This window comes from Chenopodium album, chromosome 16 (genome assembly GCF_948465745.1).
Source record: "Chenopodium album chromosome 16, dcCheAlbu1.1, whole genome shotgun sequence".
NCBI lineage: Eukaryota > Viridiplantae > Streptophyta > Magnoliopsida > Caryophyllales > Amaranthaceae > Chenopodium > Chenopodium album.
Window position 1 is genome coordinate 22,806,387 of NC_137849.1, and position 26,050 is coordinate 22,832,436.

Below are 26,050 nucleotides of genomic sequence, written 5' to 3' on the forward strand. Positions count from 1 at the left end.
TTAATAAACCTAAATATGAGTATAAAGGTAAGTCAAGGGTCAAACTAGGAACGGTTATGTTCAATTATTTCGAATCTATGCCTAAGCTAGGTCGAAGTCAAGGGTAAAGAGGTAACACTAAACAACTACTAAACAAGTAACAAACAAATGAAACACTAGCGAATGGGGATCAACAAGTAATCATGACAATTGCAACAACTAGGGAAGAACATGCCAATTAATGGTTGTGAAGACAAATGATAAGACCTATCAATTGGAATCAAAGAGCTATATCCTATAAATCAAGCTAGGGTTCACTATGAATGACTAACAAGGAAAATCACAATCCAAACCAATCGATAATTGCAATTCCTAAATCAATGGGTCGTGTCATTAGCAATCGCAATGCAATCTAGCATAATTCTCAAGGCCTAATCAAACTACACTCATGCAAACTTTCATTAATCACTTTAATCTCAAGTATAAATCAACACAATTCCAAAATTAATAACAATCAATCAATCATACAAGTTTCACCCAATCCCTAGCTAAACAACTACTCAAGAATCATCATCTAATCAACAAACAACCAAGAAATCAAGAATAAAAAAAATATGGAGAACAATTACACTAATCAAGAATCAAACATCAAAATCAAATAAAACAAATATGAAATTAAACAAAGCAATAAAATCAGATAGAGGTAGAAATCCTCATTGATTGATTATGGAGATCTTCAATACAATTGTCAGCTTGAATTTTCAATCTCTCAAATCCTCAATAAAATCCCTCACTTTCTCTCTCTAAATCTACTACTAAACTAACCCTAAAACTAGAGAGAGAAGCACTCAACCTAAGCTAAAATATGAGAGAGAAATTCTAAGCTAGTCTAAAGTTGTTCAAAAATAGAAAGGTCTCAAGTATATATAGCAAAGAAAAACAAAAGGGACGGAGAGCCATGGTGCGCACGCGCAACAGGCCCGTGCGCACGCATAGAGGGGCCTGCGCGCACACACAGGAGGGTCTGCGTGCATGCACCCCTTCTGCATGCTCGTGGAGCGGCTCCTCTCATTGCTAGCTCGTGGCCTCTTTGCGTGAAGCTTCGTTCCTAGCGCTATCATGCATCTCTATAGTCGACGCTCTGATGGCGATGCCTGCGAGGAGGGCAGCCTTGAAAACTTCATTTTTGCGCGTTCATGATCAAGACAAGCGATGATGGTGATGCACGAGAGCGCCAAAGCCAAAAGTAGGATCTTAACTCTTAACTTGCACATATGACAACCAAATGATGCGAAAGCTCGTCCCAAGCATCCAAAAGACTAGGAAAGCCTTCCAAACTAAATCTCGAGGCCGAGCAAGTCGTTAAAAGAAAGAAAGTATAATAAGTAAAAATGAAAAGACGAAAATACCCTTAAAATACAAGAAATTACAAAGTAAAGGGAATGAAAGAACTAAATCATAAAAGACCAAAACTAAAGCATTATTTGAAAATAAAAGCTATAAAATATAAGAAAAACGTCCTAAAATGTTACCATATGAGTGCCATAAATGACACTCATCGACAACCTGGATTCTAAAAGGGGACTAGAACACTACTAAAGCTCTGAAGAAAAGGCAACTCAAGAATAGAATTTATTCTATTAAGGATATGAATAGTTTATGGACAGAAGAGGTGCCAGATGATTCCTTGGATTTTATAAGAATCTTTTAGGGAATGCAGTTGGTAGCAAAACTCAGGTGAATGCAACTATTGTTAAGAAAGGTCAGATTCTTTCTCAGGAATTGAGTGAGAGTTTATCCATTCCTTTTACCAAAGAGGAGGTTAAGAAAGCACTTTTTTATATTAATGGTGATAAAGCACCAGGGCCTGATTGGTTTAGAAGTTCATTCTTCAAAGATTCCTGGAGTATAGTTAGGGAAGAGTTATGTGAAGCATTATTAGATTTCTTTCAATCTCACAAAATGTTGAGAGAGATTAATAATACTTCAATTACTCTGGTTCCTAAGAGTAAATGTCCAGCTACTATTGTTGATTTCAAGCCAATTTCATGCTGCAATGTGGTGTATAAGTGTATTTCAAATGTTTTATGTGAAAGAATGAGAAGTGTCTTACCTCATGTTATTGCTGAGAATCAAAGTGCTTTTGTTCACAACAGATTCATTATTCATAACATAATGGTTTGTCAAGATTTGGTAAGACACTATAGCAGATCAAATGCTGCTCCTGGGTGTCTAATTAAGTTAGACCTTAAGAAATCATATGATACTGTTGAGTGGGAGTTCGTTGAAGAAATGATGTCAGCTTTGAACTTTCCAAGGAATTTTATTGAGTTAGTCATGATTTGTGTAAGAACACCTAGGTTTTCTCTCATGATTAATGGTTCTCTCCATGGGTTTTTTGCTCCTAAAAGAGGCTTGAGACAGGGTGATCCTCTCTCTCCACTCCTTTTGTGATTTGTGTTGAATATCTATCTAAGACTTTAACGGTGGTGAGCAAAACTAAAGGGTTTGGGTTCCACCCCAGATGTAGAGCTGTTTGTCTAACCCATCTTTGTTTTGCTGATGACCTTATCCTTTGTTGCAAGGGTGAAGTGAGATCTCATAGAAGATTGATGAAAGGTTTTGAGGTGTTTTCTAATTAAGGCTACTGGGCTACAAGCTAGTCCTGAGAAGACTTCTGTTTATTGCATAGGAATGACAGAGGAAAATGTACAGAAAATTCTAGACCTTACTGGCTTTATTATAGGGAGGATGCCTTTCTTGTATTTAGGTGTGCCTATCTGCTCTAAGATCTCTACTGCTGAATGTGAGCATTTGGTGGAGAAAATGTGCAAGAATTAGAATCTGGAGTAGCAAAAACCTATCTTTTGCTGCAAGACTTACCTTGGTAAATTCAGTGCTCATAAGTAAACAAGTATACTGGGCTTAGATTCTTATCTTACCTAAAGCTGTACTAGAAAGAATTAATAGTATTTGCAGAGATTTCTTATGGTATAGGAAATCTTGCAATAAACTAGGGAGTACAGCTTGGGAAAGAGTTTGCTGTAAAAAGAAGTATGGAGGATTGGTCATCAGAAATGCTGAAATATGGAATGTGGCTGCCCGTGGAAAACATGTTTGGGCCTTAGCTCAAAATCAGGAAAATTTATGGGTGAAATGGGTGAATGTAGTCTATTTGAAAGGGCAGAATTGGTTGAATTATCAACCAAAAGAAGATTGTAGTTTGTATTGGAAACAAATATGTGATCTGAAAGGATAAATTGAAGAGTGTAATGGAGCCTGCTCGAATTGGGCAAGAAGGTTACAAAATCAGTAAGATTTATGAGCTTCTAATGGTTGAGCAGCAGAGATGCAAATGGGATAAGTTTGTTTGGGAAAGGAGAAGCATGCCTAAACATCAGTTTGTAGCATGGATGGCTATCCAGAACAGATTGAAGACCAGAGACAGAATGCATTTCTATGTGCAAGACAGTTTATGTCTTTTGTGTGGAGTCACTGTGGAAAGCCATAGTCACTTATTTTTTGATTGCAAATTTAGCAAAGATTTATGGGCTGAAATCAGGAAATGGATTTATTTGGACCTCAGAACATTAACCTGAGGACTGTTTGCAAAGGAATAGGCAGAATTAAGAGCAGCTTTTAGAGAAGTGTTCCTTACACTTGTATCATGGCAGTTGTTTACCATACCTAGAGGGCTAGGAATACAGCTCTTTGGGACAAGAAAGTGCCTTTGGTTCCTAGAGTAGCCAGAGGTATTAAGTTTGCGATAAAATGTAGATTACAAGGGGTGGGTATAGCAAAAAATACTGTACAACAAAACTTGTGGATAGATAGTCTGATTTTGTAATTAGGTGTTTGAGGTGTTATGTAGTTGGATATTTAGGCTCTATGCCTATGTAGTTTCTCCTTTAGGAGATTGTTTGTATATCCTTTTTGATGAGTAATAAAATTCATCTACTTACCGATTAAAAAAAAAAAATCATACAAAGACTAAGCAAAACCCTTAATTATATGATAAATAAATAAAAAAAAAACATACACTAAACAAAAAAAATCTAAAAATTACCTCTGAAGAATGTTCAAATCACAGCAAAAAAATAGAAAATCGCAAAAGAACAACAAAGAAAAACAATAAAATCGAAAAGAAAAATTGAAGAGCGAATCAAACGCTGAAATCGCCTTCAGCGCCATTAGAGAGATCTAAGGTAGAGAAAGAAAGTAAGAATGTAGAGAAAGAAAGTGAGAAGAGGAGAGAGAGATTTAGAACAGAGGTCATTCAACGGTGGAAAATATAAAATTACCCTTAGTGAGGTGGGTGAAGTGTACACCGTCAGATCTAACGGGATGGACGACTGAGATAAGTTCGCAGTTTGCATTATTTGAAGGAGTTCGCACAAGATCTCATATATATATATATATATAATAATAATAATAATAATATACTTACTCTGTTACAATATGGGGTGTTTTTTTTGTGAGACGTTAAAAATTCCAAAGTTGCAACTAATATATAAAGGAGGAAGTACTGAAAATCGTAGCATATGTTTTTTTTTTTAAAGCTATAAAATCATATCATATCATAGCAATGATAAATAAAGCCTAGTTTTGTAGCTAGGTCAACAGATGATGATACTTAAATTTCAATTTTTCGCCTAGTGTCACCGTGTCAATAACAACTATGTATTAGTTATTTTAGAATAATAAAGTTAACTAAGAGTTTTATCTTTTTTTTTTTTTTTTTTTGAGGAAAAGTTAATTTCTGATAAAATTTTAGCATTTAAATGTATAATTTTCAATAAATATAACTTTGTAACTCTCATAACATACCATATAAAAATATATCAAAAAAATTTTCAAGAATAACATGACCTTTAGCTGGTCTTCAAAAAAAAAAGATACCTTTTGATTAATACAACTTTTAGGAGGCATCTGCTCAAAATAGAATGTAAGTGGTGTGCAACTTGTTTAATATGTTAAATATGACATGTTTCACATTGTAATTAGTTATAAAGGATTTTTTATTTTATTTTATTTCACATTTTCTATTTTAGAAAATATATTTTTTTATTAAAAAATGATACTCTCTTCCTCTCTCCTCTTCCCTCCAAAACCCCCACCCCTCCGTAACCATGACCATCTTACCACCTAACCCCTCACCCTGAAATCCCACTCCACCCCACTCAAAATTGATTCCACACACCTACTTTAACCTGGCCACTCACGGTCAAAATCGTGAATCAGACCCAGCCCCATCCCTAGAATGGCAAAACCCCACCCTCATCCCCACAACGAAACCCAACCCCTCATCCTCGCTTCCCACCGAATCCACTTCAACACCCTAAAAACAATAAGCCCACCATTTGTAGAATCACCTTGAAAAACACCATGGAAGCTACACTCAAAACCAAATCTTGGGGTAACGTTGTGGAGAAAGGAATGGGGATGTTAGAGTATGGTACGGTGGCGTTTCGAGAAGGGGAGTGGTGGCATTATTGGGATGACAATGGTGTTTAATGGCTTTTGGAAGAGAGAGTGATTTATTTTTCCTAAAAAATTAAGTCTTAAAAAATTAAATTCATTTTCTTATAAATAAAATGCTAAAATTAAAGTAAAAAATTCTAACCTATCAAAATACGACACATGTTCGGTGTTAGCATGTTTAAAAGGTTATTGGTTTGAGAATATGTGTGTTAAAGATCATTTTATTTCGCAATAATCAAAAACTTGTTTTATTTTTTCGATGATCGGAAAAATGTCGTATTATTCCTGACTCATTTTCCAAAATTTTACGTAATATAAATTAAATTATTATACTTCTTTTTTAAATACTAGTGTAACACCCTTAAATTTCTCTCTATGAAAATAGTAGAATAATACGTATCAAATATCGTATTGTGAAACTTGGGAGTATTACCGATGTAATACCCCCAAATCTCCCTTTAAGAAAATACTAGAATAATACATATAATCATACTGTAGAAATAGATTTTAGTGTATTACCACCGCGTGATTACACAAGTGTATTAAAAACTATAACTCACTAAAACTTGCAGCGCAAACAACTCTTATTTTATTTATAATTTACAACCAAATCATTGTTATGAGTACTCAAAATTAAATGAAAGACTTCAAAAACCCTAGACTAGGTGAAATCAATCTCGGGATCACCCATGCGTATGTTGACTCCACCTGAAATTTGCAACTGCTTACCAATAAGGTAAACAAGGCGAACCAAAACAAAGTAGAAAGTACAAATTTTTAAAATATGCTAAGTACATACAAGTGCAACATATGTAATTTCACATTTATTCATAAACATATTTTCGAAGTCTCAAGTCAACATTTAATTCCTTTGAAATAAAACCTTCAAATAAGTGTTGAGTTTCGTGATGTCCGACATCACGTGGAACAAAACCCTCGCAAAATCCGCACACAAATTAAAGTAACTAACATGCATATTAATTAACAACAACCTCATAATTAATTAACTAAGAGAGAGAAAGAGGAAAAGACGATTATACCCTTTACGCGTGCTTCGCTTTTTCTTAGAGCTTGAAATTGAAAGTGTAGAGCCCCAAAAATTCGCAAGCCTCCAACGACTCACACCCTCAAGACCTAACCCGAACAACCCCTATCCCGAAGCTTAGTCGGGGCTAGACCAAAACAATACTAGAGTAATACAAACTTAATGGTTTTCTCACCTATTGGGAGGTGCCTTATTGAGTTCAACTCAAATGAATGATCCCATCTCCTAAAGTTGGTATTTATAGGAAAAGGCTCACAAAAACTTAATCATCTTTCCATGTGGGAGTAATGACAGAGTGAGAAAAGTAAGCAATTAATTTAGTTCTAGATTAAATTAAACGACATTTTCAATAAAAAAACGACACTTAGCACAAATCTAAGGAGGGAGTTGGTAAGGACCACAAGGGAGGATGACCACTTCCTCTTCCCTTGCTCATCAAGCATGACCGAACTTCCATGAGGCTCGGCCAGCTGCCAGTCCTAGCCTTAGGCTCCAAGGCATGCTACGATGGCAACCTTGCACCCTTTGGCTATGCCTGCTTGTTGCTCCTAGCCTAGGGCGCGCGGCTAGCTATTGGGCTGGTGTGCATACCGGCTTGGTAGCTAGCTGCTTGCGTGTAGGCTGGCACGCACACGCAGCGTGCAGCTGCTAGCTATGCCCCGCATGGCGTGCTTGGCTGCTGCCATGCGGCGCGCATGATAAGCCGGCCTAGTTGTCATGCTTGCAACATTAGCTAGCTATCCTTGGCCTATTCTCCCATGGTCAGCATCATGTTAGACAAGTGCGGAGCTATGGCCAAGGTTTATATTCTCATGTCGTTTATATTGTTTTCTCCGTTTTGTCGATTGCTAAATTCGGCTAGACTTATGACGCTCGACTTTGACGCTCTAAGCTCGAAATCCGACGTCTTTATTCATCTTACTCTATTTGACTTATCATCCTTCGGATTAATTCGTTCAGTTTGGTTACTCGATTTTAGTCAAGATTAAGTTGTAATATTAATTATATATGCATTAATATTACTGATTAGCTACGCATTCTGATCACTTGGCCTCAATGAATAATTATCTTTCTAATAATTCTGAACCCTCTATCAGCATAATACACTTGTGCGAAGGACACCATTCCTTTCAATGTCCCACTTGTCCTTCCGAACAAGTGCGCTGTTAGTGTACAACCTATTTCATATGTCACTTAATGTCTTTTCATGAACTATAAGGTAAGATTCTTCGCCATCCTTATTACGTCCACAAGTGTGTTCTCGATTTCTGAGTTCGACAGTCTTGCTTTTTGAGAGGCTTTGTAAACAACAAAGACATGTTCCCTATTGTTAATAGGGGGACATTCACAGTCTTACATTGTTAGCTTCCCTCACTAAGAGGACCTAGCTTCCCGAGTGTTGCCGTTATAATCCCCTTGTATGGCAGACGTTTGTCAAACCTCAAAACGGACTAGTACTCAAACAAGAGAACTTACATTACTCATGGTCGAGGAAAGATGTCCCAATAGCCATAATGAGAAATATACTTATGACGATTGCTAAATCTCTTAATGTATTCCCATAGGTGGATTCAGTATAGTTCCAAACTAATACCTGTGCAAATGACTTATGACAATCTTGTCCTTGTAGCACAAGAAACGGTGCTATAAATCATACTACACACTAATCTTAAGTGGTCATTGGTCGTCCACTTTTCAAATGACCTTGATTAGGGATACTTTTTATATGATATTCAACATTCACTTAATAGGTGTTTCTTTATCCAAGACTTGTCTTGATACCCTATTTTGAATATCGTCAAATCGAATGCACTCATAATTTAATTCTAAACCACAATTAAAATAGTTTTGTGGAATACTTAGTAATTTTATTCCACTATAATACTTTTCAACGTTTCATCATATGATAAATGGTTTTCCCCAAATGTTTTAAGAGTAATACTCTTTACCAAAACATTTATAGAAATCATACCCATATTGTAATATACTTTATTTCTTTAATGCAATTGTGATTGTTGTGGTTCACTTATTGCATAGGTTTAGTTATGATTACTTGGCAAATCTTAGCATCTTCATTATCAAACATTTTTATTATAAGATTATAAAATTTGAGTGTTTTATGGATTATAGTAGACTTCCTAATGATGCTTTGCTTAGATTATACACTAAAACGGCTCACAATGATTTGGGATACCCTAATCACTTGTGATCATGGAAATTTACCTTAAATTTCCACACATTACGCATGGATACTCGTCAATGTTACCATTCTCAAGCCACGAATCATTTTAGCTCATGCTTATAAACGACTTCCTTTTTAAGGATCTAACCCTTGCTAAGTGTAGACACCTGATTGTGTCTCCCCAAAAACCAAACCCAGTGATGAGTACATTTCATGTCATTGAATATCGAACAAGGTGAAATGCTAAAGAGTCTCGTGAATTCTTTTGTTTTCTAATAAAATAATTCATTTCTGTTTTAAAAAAGCATTCATTTCGTATCCTAATTATGAAAAACGTCTAATCTTGTTTAGTTTGGTCCATGATATGGGTCTAATAATTGTGTATTTGGATGGGGTTTGAAAAGACCTTTCCAACGATATATTATAGGCCAATTCCGATTTCTAACGAGGAAGTCATGGCCAAAATACTAAACTGGATCCTAAATGAGTTTTATGGGCGACCCAATGATCATGTGGAGGGTGCATTAATTTTAATTATACTCCTAAAGTCATTAGGATATATCCTAATCTTCTAGAATCTTCTAGCAGGTTATTTTGAGTTCTAATGGGATTAGGATTATTAATCATAATCATATTTGATTTTGAAAAGACAGAGAATTCTAATTGAAATAAAACAAGTGTTTTAAAAGATTAAATCCGGTTTAATTAAAGATAAGTATGGAATCCAAGTAACCTGATTTGATTAGGAGAAGGACTCCGTACGAGAATTTTATCATGCAGCAACCATCGCGCCGCGATGGGCTTATCGCCATGAGATGGAGCTATCGCATCGCGATAGTCCTATCGCGTCGCGATGGAGCTAGTTATACTCCGAGTCTAATTCTGACTCTTTTCTATCGTTTGCGGATGATTTTTCTCTATAAATGAGGTATTTATTCTCTGTTTTCGCAAATCATCAACAATCATCTATTATCTCTTCTCTCTTTGAAGTAGAAGCTTATTTTTTCTCTCTCTTTCTAAGCCTAACCTTTTTACAAAATAAACCATTCCTCAAACACGAGACTCAAATACACCTAGCCAAGCTCGAAGTTGCCTTAGACCTCGGCGTGAAAGGTTGATAGTTATGAGGGTTTGGTCCCAATTCTAATTTCAATTATTGTTATTATATTGTTAGATAGTTTTATGCGTAGATTGTTTTATTAATTCCTAGTATCATGTTAGGATGTCTTTATTGTTTTCTAGTATCATGTTAGGCATAAAGCTTTGATCTTAATTGTTTAGTGACATTCTAGGATTTGTTATTAATCATGTTAGTATCATGCCTAGGATCTTGCTATTATTATTATGCTTTGAGATTGAGAATATTTTGATGATGATGTTTTGTGGTGTCAATATTATTATGTTGCTTGATATTATTATTGTTATTGCTTGATCACGCCCTCTCGTGCAGGTTTAAAGGGAATTTGTACTTGAAATCACGCTTTGTAAGATAATTAATAATTATTTTGGCTAATATGATATTAATTCAAGTGATCGCCAATAATAAATTTATTTGTGCGTTAATAATCAACCAACATAGATTAAACAAGTTTAGGATTAATATTTGGTTGTATGTTAATCGGAAAGCGCACGTGAATACGAGAAGAAGAAAGTAGAGGCCTATTTAGGGCAGAAGAGCCACCGTAGCCTCAAAAAGAGGAATCAAGCCACATGACTCCTAAAGTGCAGACAGCTCTGCGTTGTCACGAAATCGGAGCTTGTAACTGCCTGATGTCGCTGTTGTCTGAGCCGTGGCAATGAACTCGGTCGTCTGCAATGCCTCGACAAACGCACTCTGAGATATGATGGACGGGCGAAAAGTACAAAGTATGCCCGTCTCACTCAGGAAACTTGCCAAGACCGGTGGAAGTCCCCTAACCCGCGTCGACGGGCTCGTCCTCTCGGTGAGCCCCATGAGAGCGTGAGTCGTAACCTTGACGTCGTGCCATACTAATTATGTCGGACACATAAGAACAATAAATTAAAGGTTTTATAGTATCTAGAGTACGCTTAGCCGCATGATACTATGTTCGTCAAAAAAAGAGTACGCAGTACTAAAACAGGACATGATTTTGATTCAAGCAATAACGAGATTTTTATGTAGTCAAACAATGTCTTCCAATACTAGCTATGAGAATTATTGTGACAAATTAAGCACAAAAATCAAGCAAAAACATGTACAACGAGTCAAATTATGCTCACGAACTCAAGGTGTTCAACAATGGCAAATTACACATTTCATCACCTAATCAAGCCAAACAAGTCTCAAAATACTCACAAAGCAATATACAAGCATAAACAAGCAATTTCAAGGCAAGAAATTCAACAAACAAAGCAAAATAAGCAACTTTATTTTCGGGTTTTCTGGAAATTCGCAAAGAAGATGCGCGAAATTCTTCCAAATCGAGAGGAGTTGGAGCAAAACTTACATAGATCAGAAAACTAGAGATAAAGAGCTTAGATTTGCAAAACGTTTGAGCAAATTTGATTGAAAAATGGCCAAGAACGAGCAATTAAAAAATTCGAGCGAAAACGAACAAGAAACGAGCAGCCTCGGCAAAATGAAGAAGAAGGGGTTTAAATCAGAAAAAACGCAACTTTATCGCGGCGCGATACGCTTGACGCGTCGCGACAGCACGTGGCGGCATGCGTTGGCTCTCTTTTCTTTAGCGATGCAATTCTCGGGCCCCATAAGGAGCTTATGTGGATCTTAATTAGGATTTTGTGTTCCTTGGTATGCCATTTAGCCCCTTAAAAGAAATTGACATGATTAGTAGTCGGCTCAATTACAATCGCGATTAGTGATCGGCCTGATGACGATCATCTCATTGACTTAAGCGCCTAACTAATGGCTCATTACAAGCATCGAGGTATTGGTTCACAAGAAAGCATAAGCACCAAAGTACCGGCTCATTACATCTAAAATAAGCCGAGGTAATGGCAAACAAAATTGCACCGAAGCATTGGCATAGCACACATTCAAGCATCAGCAAACTGAGGATCATAAGGCATTGAGGTCTTCGACAACTTTCACTAGGGAGTGAAAATTGTCAATCAAATGATCGAGTCATAGCACAAACGAGATTTTGAAGATGGCTACAAGAAGCGGTCTTCGACGATGTCCCAAAGCACAAAGGAGATTGTCTACAACGGCGAGGCACTACCGTGGCGAAGCACGACCACAACAACTGGAGATGGCGAAGTACAGTCACCTTCAACGATGTTCCCGAGGCACTATGGAGGATTGTCACAACAAATGAAGATAGCGAGACACTGTTACCTTCCGATGGTGTTACCTAGGATGTGGAAGATCGTCATAAAAAAATGCGGGCAACAAATCGATTACTTCAGAGACGTGTGCTTGACGATGCAAGATACGCGATTCTAACTCTCTTATCTGTTTAATTAATGCTATTTTGCAGGAATCGGCGTTACAAGAATGATTTAGGATCACAGAACATTCTGAATCATTCATCATCCCTATCGCTACGTTAACTTTTGTTTTCGAAACTTACGTTTCTCCAAACTCTGTCAAAGTGGGGGCTTTTATAGACACTTGATTGTGTCTCCTCAAAAACAAAACCCTTTGATGAGTACCTTTATCGTCATTGAATATCCAACAAGGTGAAATGTTGAAGAGTCTCATGAATTCTTCTGTTTTCTAATAAAATAATTCATTTCTGTTTTAAAAAAGCATTCATTTCGTATCCTATTTATAAAAAGCGTCTTATCTACTTTAGTTTGGTCCACTATATGAGTCTAATAATTGTGTAGTTGGATGGGGTTTGAAAAGACCTTTTCAACGACACATTATAGGCCCAATTCCGAGTTATAATGTGGAAGTTATGACAAAAATACTAAACTGGATCCTAAATGAGTATTCTGGGCGACCCAATGATCATGTGGAGGGCCCATTAATTTTAATTATATTCCTAAAGTCATTAGGATTTATCCTAATATTCTAGAATCTTCTAGAAGGTTATTTTGAGTTCTAATAGGATTATGATTATTTATTATAATCATATTTGATTTTGAAAAGATAAAGAATTCGAATTGGAATAAAACAAGTGTTTTTAAAAGATTAAATCCGGTTTAATTACAAATAAGTACGGATTCCATGTAACCTAATTTGATTAGGATAAGGACTTCGTACATGAATTTTATCATGCAGCAACGATCGCGCCGCGATGGGCTTATCGCCATGTGATGGAGCTATCGCATCGCGATGGAGTCAGTTTTCTTCGAGTCGGATTCTGACTCTGTTATATCGTTTACAAAGATTTTTCTCTATAAATAGGGTCTTTTTTCTCGGTTTTCAAATGATCAACAATAATCTATTCTCTCTTCTCTCTTTGAGCTAGAAGCTAGTTCTTTGACAAGAGGAAAATGTAGGTCGTTATCTACCTCTCCCTAGAGCCAAACTTAATTTGTAAACACTCGACCAACCTAATACAAGTATATGGTAAGTCAAGGGTCGAATCCAAAGGAATGAGTAGGAACGATGCTATAGCCTATGTCAAGCTAATTCGAAGAATATAAATGGTTTTGGTTGGTAACTAAAGTGTCAAGAAGCTAGACAAATCGAAGAATTCAATATGCTAAACACTAGGGATATAGGTTTCACATGCAAGCTCAATTATTATGCTAATTTATAGATCACTCAATCGATTCAACATCACAAGGGACAAACAATAGTTGCAATCAAAGGAATCCAAAATCTATCTCCTATAAGCCAAGCTAGGGTTCACTATGAATGGCTAACAAAGAAAATCACAATCAAATTTAATCAATTAAAGCAATTCTCAAATCAAGGGTTCATGTCATTGAAATTTGCAATGCAATCTAGATTAATCTTGTAGGTTGATCACTCCTAGCTTAATTAATCACATGCACTACTATGTCAACCAATTTAATTCCAACAATCCAATCAATTTAGTATCATCAACTAGCAAAAATCATCAATCAAGCATGTTTCCCCTTCTCCCTAGCAACTAATCTACTCACTAATCATGGTGAAATTCAGGAACAAAACAAATTCAATCAAATTCATAATCATCTAAAGCTTAATAAAAAGAAAATCAATCAATCAACAAATTCTAGAGCAAGGAATGTAATCTCAATCAAAATTCAAGAAACTAGAAAGAATTGCAATAAAAGTAAATCAAGGAAAAGAAATCTTACAAACTTTCATTGAATTGAAGAAGGAATTTCAAGATCCAATTGAAATCTAAGATCAAATTTAAGTACAAACAAGTAAATCTTAAGCTTCTCTCTCTACTTTCTCTCTTTACTATTTCTGGAAAAATTCTCTCTCAAGTACAAAGTTCAGTCGTCTTAAAAAAGAAAGTCAAAAGCTATAAATAGAAAAATCGAGCGAAGGGGGCTGCACAGGGCCGTGCGCACGCACCGACCAACCGCGTGTGCGCAAAGCTGGCTCTGCGCGCACTCACCCCTGTGCCGCGCACGCACACCTATGTGGTGCACGAGGCCTTGGCTCCTTTGCTTTGCTAGATCAAACTCCGCGCTCCAGAGCATCCCCATCATCAGTGCATTCGAGATAATGCCAGCGAGCAAGGCAGTCCCAAAATGAGCAAATTGACTTGATTATTCACCTACAAAACACAAATAAAACAAAGAGAGAAAGCATAACAAAATAAAACTAAAACTAAAACTATGAATTATCAACTAAAAATATGAAAAACTCGTAAAAACTAATCGAGAACTATAGTGAATTATAAAAATGGAAAGTCAAATAAAACTAAGAAAATTATATGAAAATGATGAAAGAAAATAAAGAAAATGAACCTAAATCTTATTCTTTTGAGCGCCATAAACGACGCACATCGAATTCCCCCAAGCTAAACTTTTGCCCGTCCTCGAGCAAAACAAAATCAAACCCAAGGGAAAATGATGACACTATTTAAGAAAAGAAAGAAACAAGAAACTAGAGAAAATGGGAATATACCTTAACTCACTTTCGTAGGAATCACGGTCAATTTTAGCAACTAAAGACAAGCCATTTAAACCCCTAGATTGCTCTAGAGGACGAGTGATGCTCTCGTAAAGGTTTTCAAAGTGGTTAACCTATAACTCTTTTTATTAAAAGGGAGGCAAAGCATAAGAAAAGAAAAGAGAAATTTTAAAACCTTGAAAAGAAAAGAAATACTTATTCAATGGACTTTTGCACATGATCAAAGCACGAAGGATATTAAACTTTGAAAATCAAAAATGGTAAGCACGTTCTAAGATATCGAGGGTTGATTGAAACATAGGGCATGCTAAGCGTAGAGAACTAATGAGGTGCAATCCACTTTCATCCTAACCAAGCTAACCGCTTTCTCCCTAATGGCTTCAAATCTTCCTTTAGTAAGCGTCTCTATGGTTCCTTGAAGGAACCGGAAAAGAATAGAATTTGAGGGTTCTCGACATCTTTACCTTGCATTCCTTTTCCTTAGGCTTTAACTCATAATGCCCTCCCTCGGTATATGACTCAACCACTAGGTCGAAAGGACTTTCCTAAAGGTTGTAACGTAAGGGCAAAAGGTTAGGGGTAGGCTTAAAATTTAGAATTTGGTGGTACACCTAGGTAATGAAGCAAAGATTGGCCACACCTCGACACCAAAACCAAGAAGTCACGAAACAAAAACAAACTAATACCCCCAAGCTTATTAAAAGCTATATCCACAAGCATACATACAAAAAGCGTAAACGCTTCTCCCCCAAGCTAAAAGGAAGCATTGTCCTCAATGCTTGAAAAGGGAAAAGAATCACATCAAACTGTTTTTTGAATTTTCTCTTTTTCACTCTTTTTGTTTTGTAATTTTCATTTTATCAAAGCAATTGTCCTCGCCTCTTTTAACTTTTGACGACTTTTATGATTTTTCATTTATTATGTCCTTTTTTTTTTAACTTTGGACGGCTTTTTCATTTATTCATTTGCCATTATTCACAATATATACAAAAGACAAGCTTGCTTACAAATAAAACCAATATCCAACCTTTTAGACCACAAACTCAAAAAACATGACCATTTACTTCACAACAACCAAGAATGGAACAAAAAGAAACAAAAGGCTCAAAGTTCTAAAGATGTGGCTTGAAAAGAAGGGTAAATGCTCAAATGGTTTGCAAGATGGGAAATGTAAACCCAACGAACTAAAAAGAAAGAAGAAAATCCTAGAATTTAAAATTACCACCCCGAAAAATGGCCTTTGTCCTTCCTAGTTGGTTCATTCTCGTGTTTGAGAATTATGAGTCAAAATTCAAGATAAGGTATGCAAAGGTTAAGGATCAACACCGCACAATAAAAAATGATGAAGGCTTGAAAAAGAAAAATCCTCACACGGTTGTAGCAAAAACTTACTAAAGTTGTCAAATCCACCAAAGGAAGCAACTCCGTCTTACCACAAACCAAAAGAATCCGGCTTCAAGGCCCCAAAAGGTCTAAACTGCTACCTTAGCATACCCTATCCTAGAGTCAACCAAAGATACTCTCAAACCGTGCAAACCATTGTATTTAGGTAGAAAAATAGCCAATGTGCAAGTTCAAATGGTACTAAGTCCAAAGAAAAGCAATGCCTCAAAAACATTTTATTAATATTCACAAAAACAAGTTTTTTTTTTTTTTTTTTTTTTTTCTGTGTTTATGAAAAAGAGAAGGACTAAAAACGAAATAAAGAGAACAAGGGATAAAAAGCAAAAGAAAAGAATAAGAAAAAGAGAAAAGGAAAACATGAAGGAAGAAGAAAAGAAAAGAAAAAGAAAAAGAAAAAGAAGAAAAGGAAAATGAAATGAAAAATAGAAAAGTAAAGGAGAAGTAGAAAGCAAAAAGGAAGTAATGCTAACACTTTTAAATCCCAATAAACAAACAAGTGAACATTCGGCCACAACGCCAATGTTCCAAACACACTAGGGTGTTTAAAAGCAAACAACCTCGAACCATTCAACTTCTCCTAGAACTAATCCTAGACTAAGCAACCAAAAAAAGAAAAAGAAAAGAAATAGAAAGATCTCACCGGGCGCCAAAGCTATTGTACAATAAACAAGGCGGAAGAGCACCTTTATGAATCGTCGAAATCCAAAGCATAAGCAATGGAGCAAGGTGAGAAATAAAAAACTATATACAAAGAAAATTGTTAGTAACTTCAATACAAAAGAAAAGATGAAAAGAGAAAATAAAATGCATGATAATAAAGAAAAAGCAAGTAATAAAAGCAACAAGAATAGGATCAAATGAGTATAGGAAGTAGAATCATCAGACTGAAGCAGTATTAGGAGACAAGATATCAGACAATCATCATCAGGAATCATCATAACAGAGACACAGAGAAACTCAGCAGACATCGATCAGCGAAACAAGCAACAAAAACCAATAACCTGGCAGAGAAATCAGTAGAAATACAGCATCATCATCATAAAACCAAAAGGCACAGAGATCAATACTAGACCAGAAGTATATGACACCAGGAATGAACTACAAAAGCAAGGGGGGAAACGGTGAAGCACATAAACAAACGTCATAAAGCACCCCTAAGCTTAAAATGGACTACCTTCTAACTCTAAAGCTAAAGACATATAGGCAATAGAGAAACATCATACAAAGCACATAAGAAGGGGGTAGCCATGGTAGTATCACTCCGTACTATGGTAAGGCATAGAATGAGAACTCCCCTCACCGGTCTCCATCATATGACTAGAGCTAGCCATCTCACTCACGTCCATGGGAGCCTCACCCCTTAACCTACCTTCCCTCCTAGATCTATCAACCTCAAAATAATGAGACCAATCATCTAAGACCGGCTCACCCGACCTACCCCACCTTCCCAAAGTCTCGGGGTCCGGAAAGGGAAAAGGATTAGCCGGATCATATGTATAATCACAACCACTGGGCCGCCGATAGTCGTAAGTGGCCAGGGTGGTGCCTATGATAGAACTAGGTGAACATGAAGGCCCTACCAATAAGGGTAGCAAGGCCGAGGACCAACGGTAGGATCAAAAGGCTCCCATTGAGGGATAGGTCTTTGTTGGACCGGGAGATACGGGTAATTCACATAGAGCTCGATCTTCCCCCTCCGAACATGTAAATCGTACAATTGATTTGTATGATATTCATAACCAAGATAAGGGTTTTGCATCGAAGGCATAGAATATAACACATTAGCAATAGAATCAAGCCTAGCATGAATGGTTGACAAATCAAAAGTAGAAGGAGTAGGAGAGGGGGAAGGAATAGGCGTACCTTCCGGTTCAACCGTGGGAATAGTTTGAACATTCAATGAGAAAGCATTGGTTGAGCGGCCTCTTGTATGGTTCGTCCTTCGTCGAATAGAAGGATAAATATCTTGCACTGGAGGCCTCCAAGAAAAGGAATCTTTCTCTTCTGGTCGGGTAGTTGCCTCTTTGCATGGGATTAAAAACCATTCTTTAATCCGAGAAACTTTCCAAATGAAAACATCACCCATTCTAGTACGATCGAGGAACTTTTGGTTCACAAGGGCGGAGATGTTGAGGAAATGAGAAGAAGATTTCTCTCGAGGATCGATAATTGGGGGAAAATCATTTAACAAAGTCTTATAGTCGTCATTGATACAAAGGGCTAGGATAGAAATCATCACTCCTAATTGGATGCTCCCCAATAGCCTAACTCCATCACGGATATCAAAAAATCGATTGATCAAATGCTCCGTGAAATCCACTAGCTCAATCTCAAAGTCGTTTTGGTCGGTTATCCACAACCAACAAAGCTCTTCTCGGGAGATAGCTCCCAAAGAGTCTTTGGAGCAAAGAGCGTAAGTGAGGAGACGGTTGAAATACCGCATAGCCGGATGAATGATGAAAGCGGTCTTGGAATTTTGAGGCTCATATTTTCCTTCCTCCGAGATACTTCTCCACCAACGTTGTTCATTATATCCATGGTCACTTGCCATTTTACTATGCGCCGGATAGATACAATGATTCGTGTCCTCGGCCCATGGAAACTTGAAGTATGAACATAGTTGAGAATCCGTCAATGTGTGGTCATGATTGAAATGTTGAAAAGTTAAAATCCTTGAAGAATCTTCACCCGCTTCTCGGACTACTTCAAGAGAAGAAAGAAATTCATAGGTCATCGTAGCATAATTAGGGGCACTCAAATCCAAAAACTCTAAAAGATCAAGGCTCTTTGCAAGAAGGCGAACGTCCTCATCTATTCCGAGAAACTTGGTTGTTGCTTGATCGTAGAATCTTGTTGGTCTTAGCTTCCTCTTGGATAGACGCTTGAAACGATCCCAATGTGATTCTTTAGAAAATTCAATGTCGTATGTTTCTTCTAACTCGGGAGGAGGTGGAACAACATGCCTAGATTTGCTTGAACTTGATCTTGCCCGCTTCTTTTGACGGATTCGAGCCATCTACAAGAAGGAAAACAACTTATGAGCAAATTTTTACATTTTTCATATTTCAATAATAAGCATAAGTAATTGCTCAAGAATCAAGCACAAATGCAATTATCTCAAAATAGAAGCAAGAGAGGGCTACATATGAACAATGCCATTAATATAGAATCATGAATTTGAAGCAAGTAGGCATGGATTAAAGGCAAAATTGAACATAAGAGACCAAATCAATAATCAAATTGAGCAAAATAATCTCAAACATTGAATTATCAAAGCGATAAAACCATCACAAAGAATACCCATGAGAGAGAAAATGACCAACAATGGTGATTCAAGTATTCAATCAAATTATACAAAGTTATCATGAAAAAGCTTCAATTCAACACTCAATGACATCATTCAACAAAAATCACAAGTTAAAAGAATCAACAATGGAGTTCTACCATGAAAGCAAAAACAAGGGTCTCAAGCTTGAACAATGAGGAAGTAGATGACTAGAAAATAAGAAATTTTACCTCAATGAAGACTTGAATTACTTGCAAATTTCCAAAAATGATGATTTAAGAACAAAAAGAACACCCAAAGACAAGATTCAAGCACTAAATCAAACACACCAAAATTTCGAAATTATGCCCAATTTTCGAATTTCAAGTTCGAAATTTCTGGAATTTTTTTTTTTTTTTTGATTTGAAGGGATTTGATTATGCTTTGATGTAATTTATGAAGAAATGAATTTTAAAAATGAGTAATTGTGTGAATTTGCAAAGGTTTGGAAGGGTTTGAAGATAGAAGAATAAGTGAGGGATTAAAGGGAAATCGGGGAGAGGGAAAATTGGAATAATAAGGGGGATGCGTTTAGGGTAAAAAAGGGGCGAAGCGCACCTGGCTGCTGAGGTTGGTGTGTGCGCGCAGGGGCTTGGTGCGTGCGCACCAGCTGAAGCAGCTAGGGGGAGTTTTTCGCACGACACCCTGACCCCTGTGGTGCGTGCGCGCAGGTAGGGGGTGCGTGCGCACCACATGTAGCTCAACCAAATGCTAAAAGTTGCTGACCCCTGTGGTGCATGCGCGCAGGTAGGGGTGCGTGCGCACCATAGGGTGATCAAATTATGTTTAAAAATTCGGCAAGAATTTAGCAAAAGGCTAGGGAAAATACCCTTAAATAGGCTTTCGTGTTTGCATTCTCACTGGCGCTATAGAGTGTCATGATCAAGTACTCAAAATTTTCACAAAAAATAATCCAAATTTTACTCGAACGTAGGGGATGAGGTGATAGAATTTGACTTGAATGATAGCATGAAGTATCCAAGTTCTTCTTTAGAAAATTGCATGTTGATTGATTCTTTTGATCATATTGTGTCTTCAATGCATGAGCAATTACTCACTTCTAACGATGCTCTTGAGAATGTTTTGTTGAATAAGGAAAAGGTAGGTGCTCCTAGCAAGGAGATGGCTTTATATGAAGATGTGCTTAATGGATGCTTTGAGGATGTTGAAGAGAAAATGTGTATGAACATTTCTAGCCAAGAAGAGTTTCAAGTGGCAACATCGAAGGAAGGTAAAGGTAATCCAATGGTTGAGCTCAAAACTCTTCCATCACACCTTAGGTATGAATTTTTGGGACCCAACTCCGCTTTTCCCGTGATTGTTAGCTCTTCTTTGAGTGAGCATCAAGCTCAATCGTTGTGTGGTGTTTTGAGGAACCACTGAAGTGCTTTGGGTTATACCATTGATGACCTCAAAGGTATAAGCCCCGCTTTATGTACACATCACATAACTCTTGAGGAGGGTGCTTTACCTTCTATAGAAAGATAACAAAAGCTACACTCCCAAATGGGAGAGGCAGTGAAGAAGGAGATCACCAAACCTTTTGATGTGGGAATCATATTCCCCATTTCTAGTTCTAGGTGGGTCTCTCCCGTTCACGTTGTCCAAAAGAAAGGAGGTATGACCGTCGTTGAGAATGAGAAAGTTGAGCTCATTCCGACGAGGACGGTCACGGGATGGAGGATGTGTATAGACTATAGACGTCTAAACACATGTACAAATAAATATCATTTCACCCTTCCTTTTATTGATCAAATGCTTGAGAGACTAACAAGGGACAAATTCTATTGTATTCTTGATGGTTATTCGGTATTTTTCCAAATCCCTATCCACCCGGATGACCAAGACAAAATAACCTTCACTTGTCCATATGGTACATTTGCTTATAGGAGAATGCCATTCGGCCTTTGCAATGCTCCCGCAACATTTTAAAGATGCATGATGAGTATATTTGGAGATATGTTGGAAGGAGGGATGGAGGTTTTTATGGATGACTTCTCCGTAGGTGGTGTTTCATTTGAGGCATGCCTTGAAAACCTTGAAAAATGTCTTGCAAGGTGTGAAAAGGTAAACTTGGTCTTGAATTGGGAGAAATATCACTTTATGGTGGAGGAAGGCATAGTTCTCGGCCACAAGATCTCTCACAAGGGGATAGAGGTGGATAAAGCTAAAATTGAAGTCATTGAAAAGCTTCCACCTCCGGTGAATGTAAAGGGAGTGAGATATTTCTTAAGGCATGCTGAGTTTTATAGAAGATTCATCAAGGATTTCTCTCTCATTGCAAAGCCCCTCAATGATCTTCTTCAAAAAGATACCGAGTTTATATTTGATGATAAGTGTTTGGAGGCATTCAATAAGTTAAAGAAAGCTCTAATCTCTACTCCTATTGTTTAAGCTCCAAGATGGGATTTACCATTTGAGTTGATGTGTGATGCAAGTGATTCGGCAATAGGAGGTGTCTTAGGTCAAAGAGTGGAAAAGAAACTTCATGTGATCTATTATATGTCCAAGACTCTAAATGCAAATCAACGGAATTACACTACAACGGAGAAGGAATTCTTGGCTATAGTTCATGCTTTTGAGAAGTTCCGTTGTTATCTATTAGGTTCCAAGACCATTGTCTTCACGGATCATGCGGCTCTCAAGTATCTCTTTACCAAGAAAGAGTCCAAGCCAAGGTTGATCCGGTGGGTTCTTGAGTTTCAAACCTTTGACATTGAGATTAGGGATAAAAGAGGAGCGAAAAATGTTGTGGCGGATCATCTTTCTCGTTTAGAAGATTCTCAAACTCATTATGATGGTTCTCCAATTGAGGATAGGATGCTTGATGACTTCTTGTATGCTATTGAAGCAAAGGAGCTCCCATGCTTTGCCGATTTAGTGAACTTTCTTGCATGTGGGGAGTTTCCTCCTTCCTTTTCTAAGAACCAAAGAAAGAAGCTCAAGAGAGAGGCAAGACATTATGTATGGGATGACCCCATCATATACAAGCGAGGGGTTGATGGCTTACTTAGACGTTGTGTGCCAAACGAAAAGGTTCCTAGTGCTTTGAAAATGTGCCATTCGGATCCAAGCGGGGGCCATATGGGTGTCTCTAAGACTGCCACTAAGGTCCTTCAATGCGGTCTATGGTGGCCACATCTCTTTAAGGACTCAGGGGGCTTTGTAAAGACATGTGACCTATGTTAAAGAGTTGGGAACATCTCCAAGAGAAATGAAATGCCTCAACAACCCATACTCGAGTTTGAAGTGTTTGATGTATGGGGTATTGATTTTATGGGGCCATTTCCCTCATCTTTCGGAAATCAATATATTCTTGTGGCGGTCGATTATGTGTCTAAGTGGGTCGAGGCCATTGCCTCCCTAACTAACGACCACAAGGTGGTTATGAAGTTATATAAAGACCCCCATATGTACCACTCCATACCGTCTAGTCTATGGCAAGTCATGCCATCTCCCGGTTGAAATTGAACACCGTGCTTTGTGGGCAATTAAGAAGATAAATTTTGACTTGGCAAGTGCGGGGGAGAAAAGGTGGTTAGATCTTCATGAGCTAGAGGAGCTTCGGTTTGATGCTTATGATTATGCTAGTGTGTATAAAGCTCTTTCCAAGAAAACACATGACAAGCTTATTGAGAAGAAAGATTTTTGTGTTGGCGATAAGGTTCTTCTTTACACTTCAAAAATGAAGTTGTTTCCCAGAAAGCTCATGGTTAGATGGAGCGGTCCCTATTGGTCAAGAATGTTTTTCCAAGTGGTGTTGTAGAGGTCTCAATGATGGATTCTTCTTCTCCGTTTAAGGTCAATTGCCATCGTCACAAGAGGTATTTCGACGGTGCTTTTGTTGGCCTTGTTCACAACCACCTTATTTGGTGGAGGACATTGAGCTATGACGTTAAACAAGCGCTACCCGGGAGGCGACCCGGTTTTCTTACCTTTTTCTTTTGATTTTACAATTTTCTATATTTCTTTTATCCTTGAGAACTTTTCTTATTTCTCTTAATTTTTGTTTGTTCTCTTGACTTTAGGTACCATGAGATTGGATCGAAGAATATTTCCAACAATTTTGGTGTTACTTCAAGATTTCATGAGGTTTGGTTAAGCTTAGGTGAAGGAGTTTGTTGGGGTAATATGTTATCGTGTTTGCATTTGCATTGATTTTTGTATTCACGTTCGAGTAAATTTTGGATTACTTTTTATGAAATTTTTGAGTACTTGATCATGACACTCGATAGCGTCAGTGAGAATGCAAACACGAAAGCATATTTAAGGGTATTTTCCCTAGCCTTTTGCTTAATTCTTACTGAATTTTTAAACACAGTTTGATCACCCTACGGTGCGCACACACCCCTACATGCGTGCACGCACCACAAGGGTCAGCAAATTTTAGCATTTGGTCGAGCTGCATGTGGTGCGCACGCACCCCCTACCTGCGAGCGCGCACCATAGGAGTCAGGGGTTCGTGCGAAAAACTCCCCATAGCTGCTTCAGCTGGTGTGCACGCACCAAGCCCCTGCACGCACGCAGCAGCCAGGTGCGCTTCACCCCCTTTTTACCCCAAAAGCATCCCCCTTATTACTCCAATTTTTTCTCTCCCCGATTTCCCCTTAATCCCTCACTCATTCTTCTATTTTCAAACCCTTCCAAACCTTTGCAAATTCACACAATTACTCATTTTAAAAATTCATTTCTTCATAAATAACATCAAAGCATAATCAAATCCCTTCCAAAACAAAAAAAAAAATTTCCAGAAATTTCGAACTTCAAATTCGAAATTGGGCAATTTTGAAATTTTGGTGTTTTGATTTAGTGCTTGAATCTTGTCTTTGGGTGTTCTATTTGTTCTTAAATCTTCATTTTGGGCAATTTGCAAGTAATTCAAGGCGTCATTGAGGTATAATTTCTTATTTTCTAGTCATTTTCTTCCTCATTGTTCAAGTTTGAGACCCTTGTTTTTGCTTTCATGGTAGAACTCCATTGTTGGTTCTTTAACTTGTAATTTGTGTTGAATGATGTCATTGAGTGTTGAATTGAAGCTTTTTCATGATAACTTTGTATAATTTGATTGAATACTTGAATCACCATTGTTGGTCATTTTCTCTCTCATGGGTATTCTTTATAATGGTTTTATTGCTTTGATAATTCAATGTTTGAGATTATTTTGCTCAATTTGATCTTGATTTGGTCTCTTATGTTAAATTTTGCCTTTAATCCATGCCTACTTGCTTCAAATTCATGATTCTATATTAATGGCATTGTCCATATGTAGCCCTCTCTTGCTTCTATTTTTAGACAATTGCATTTGTGTTTGGTTCTTGAGCAATTACTTATGCTTATTATTGAAATATGACAAATGTAAAAATTTGCTCATGAGTTGTTTTCCTTCTTGTAGATGGCTCCAATTCGTCAAAAGAAGCGGGCAAGATCAAGTTCAAGCAAATCTAGGCATGTTGTTCCACCTCCTCCCGAGGTAGAAGAAACATATGGCATTGAATTTTCTAAAGAATGACATTGGGATCGTTTCAAGCATCTATCAAAGAAGAAGCTAAGACCAACAAGATTCTACGATCAAGCAACAACCAAGTTTCTCGGAATAGATGAGGACGTTTGCCTTCTTGCAAAGGGCCTTGATCTTTTAGAGTTTTTGGATTTGAGCGCCCCTACTTATGCAAGGGTGACCTATGAATTTCTTTCTTCTCTTGAAGTAGTCTGAGAACCGGGTGAAGATTGTTCAAGGATTTTGACTTTCCAACTTTTCAATCATGACCACACATTGATGGATTCTCAACTATGTTCATACTTCAAGTTTTCATGGGCCAAGGACACGGATCATTGTATCTATCCGGTGCATAGTAGAATGGTAAGTGACCATGGATATAATGAACAACGTTGGTGGAGAAGTATCTCGGAGGAAGGAGAGTATGAGCCTCAAAATTCCAAGACCGCTTCAATGATTCATCTGGCTATGCGGTATTTCAACCGTCTCCTCACTTACGCTCTTTGCTCCAAAGACTCTTTGGGAGCTATCTCCCGAGAAGAGCTTTGTTGGTTTTGATAGCCGACCAAAACGACTTTGAGATTGAGCTAGTGGATTTCACATAGCATTTGATCAATCGATTTTTGGATATTCGTGATGGAGTTAGCCTATCGGGGAGCATCCAATTGGGAGGGATGATTTCTATCCTAGCTCTTTGTATCAATGACGACTATAAGAATTTGTTAAATGAGCTTCCCTCAATTATCGATCCTCGAGAGAAATCTTCTTTTCATTTCCTCAACATCTCCTCCCTTGTGTTCCTCGATCGTACTAGAAAGGATGATGTTTTCATTTGGAAAGTTTCCCGGATTCAAGAATGGTTCTTAATCCCATGCAAAGAGGCAACTACCCGACCAAAATAGAAAGATTCCTTGTCTTGGAGGCCTCTAGTGCGAGATATTGATCCTTCTATTCGACGAAGGACAAACCATACAAGAGGCCGCTCAACCAATGCTTTCTCATCGAATGTTCAAACTATTCCCACGGTTGAACCGAAAGGTACGCCTATTCCTTCCCCCTCTCCTACTCCTTCTACTTTTGATTTGTCAACCATTCATGCTAAGCTTGATTCTATTTCTAATGTGTTA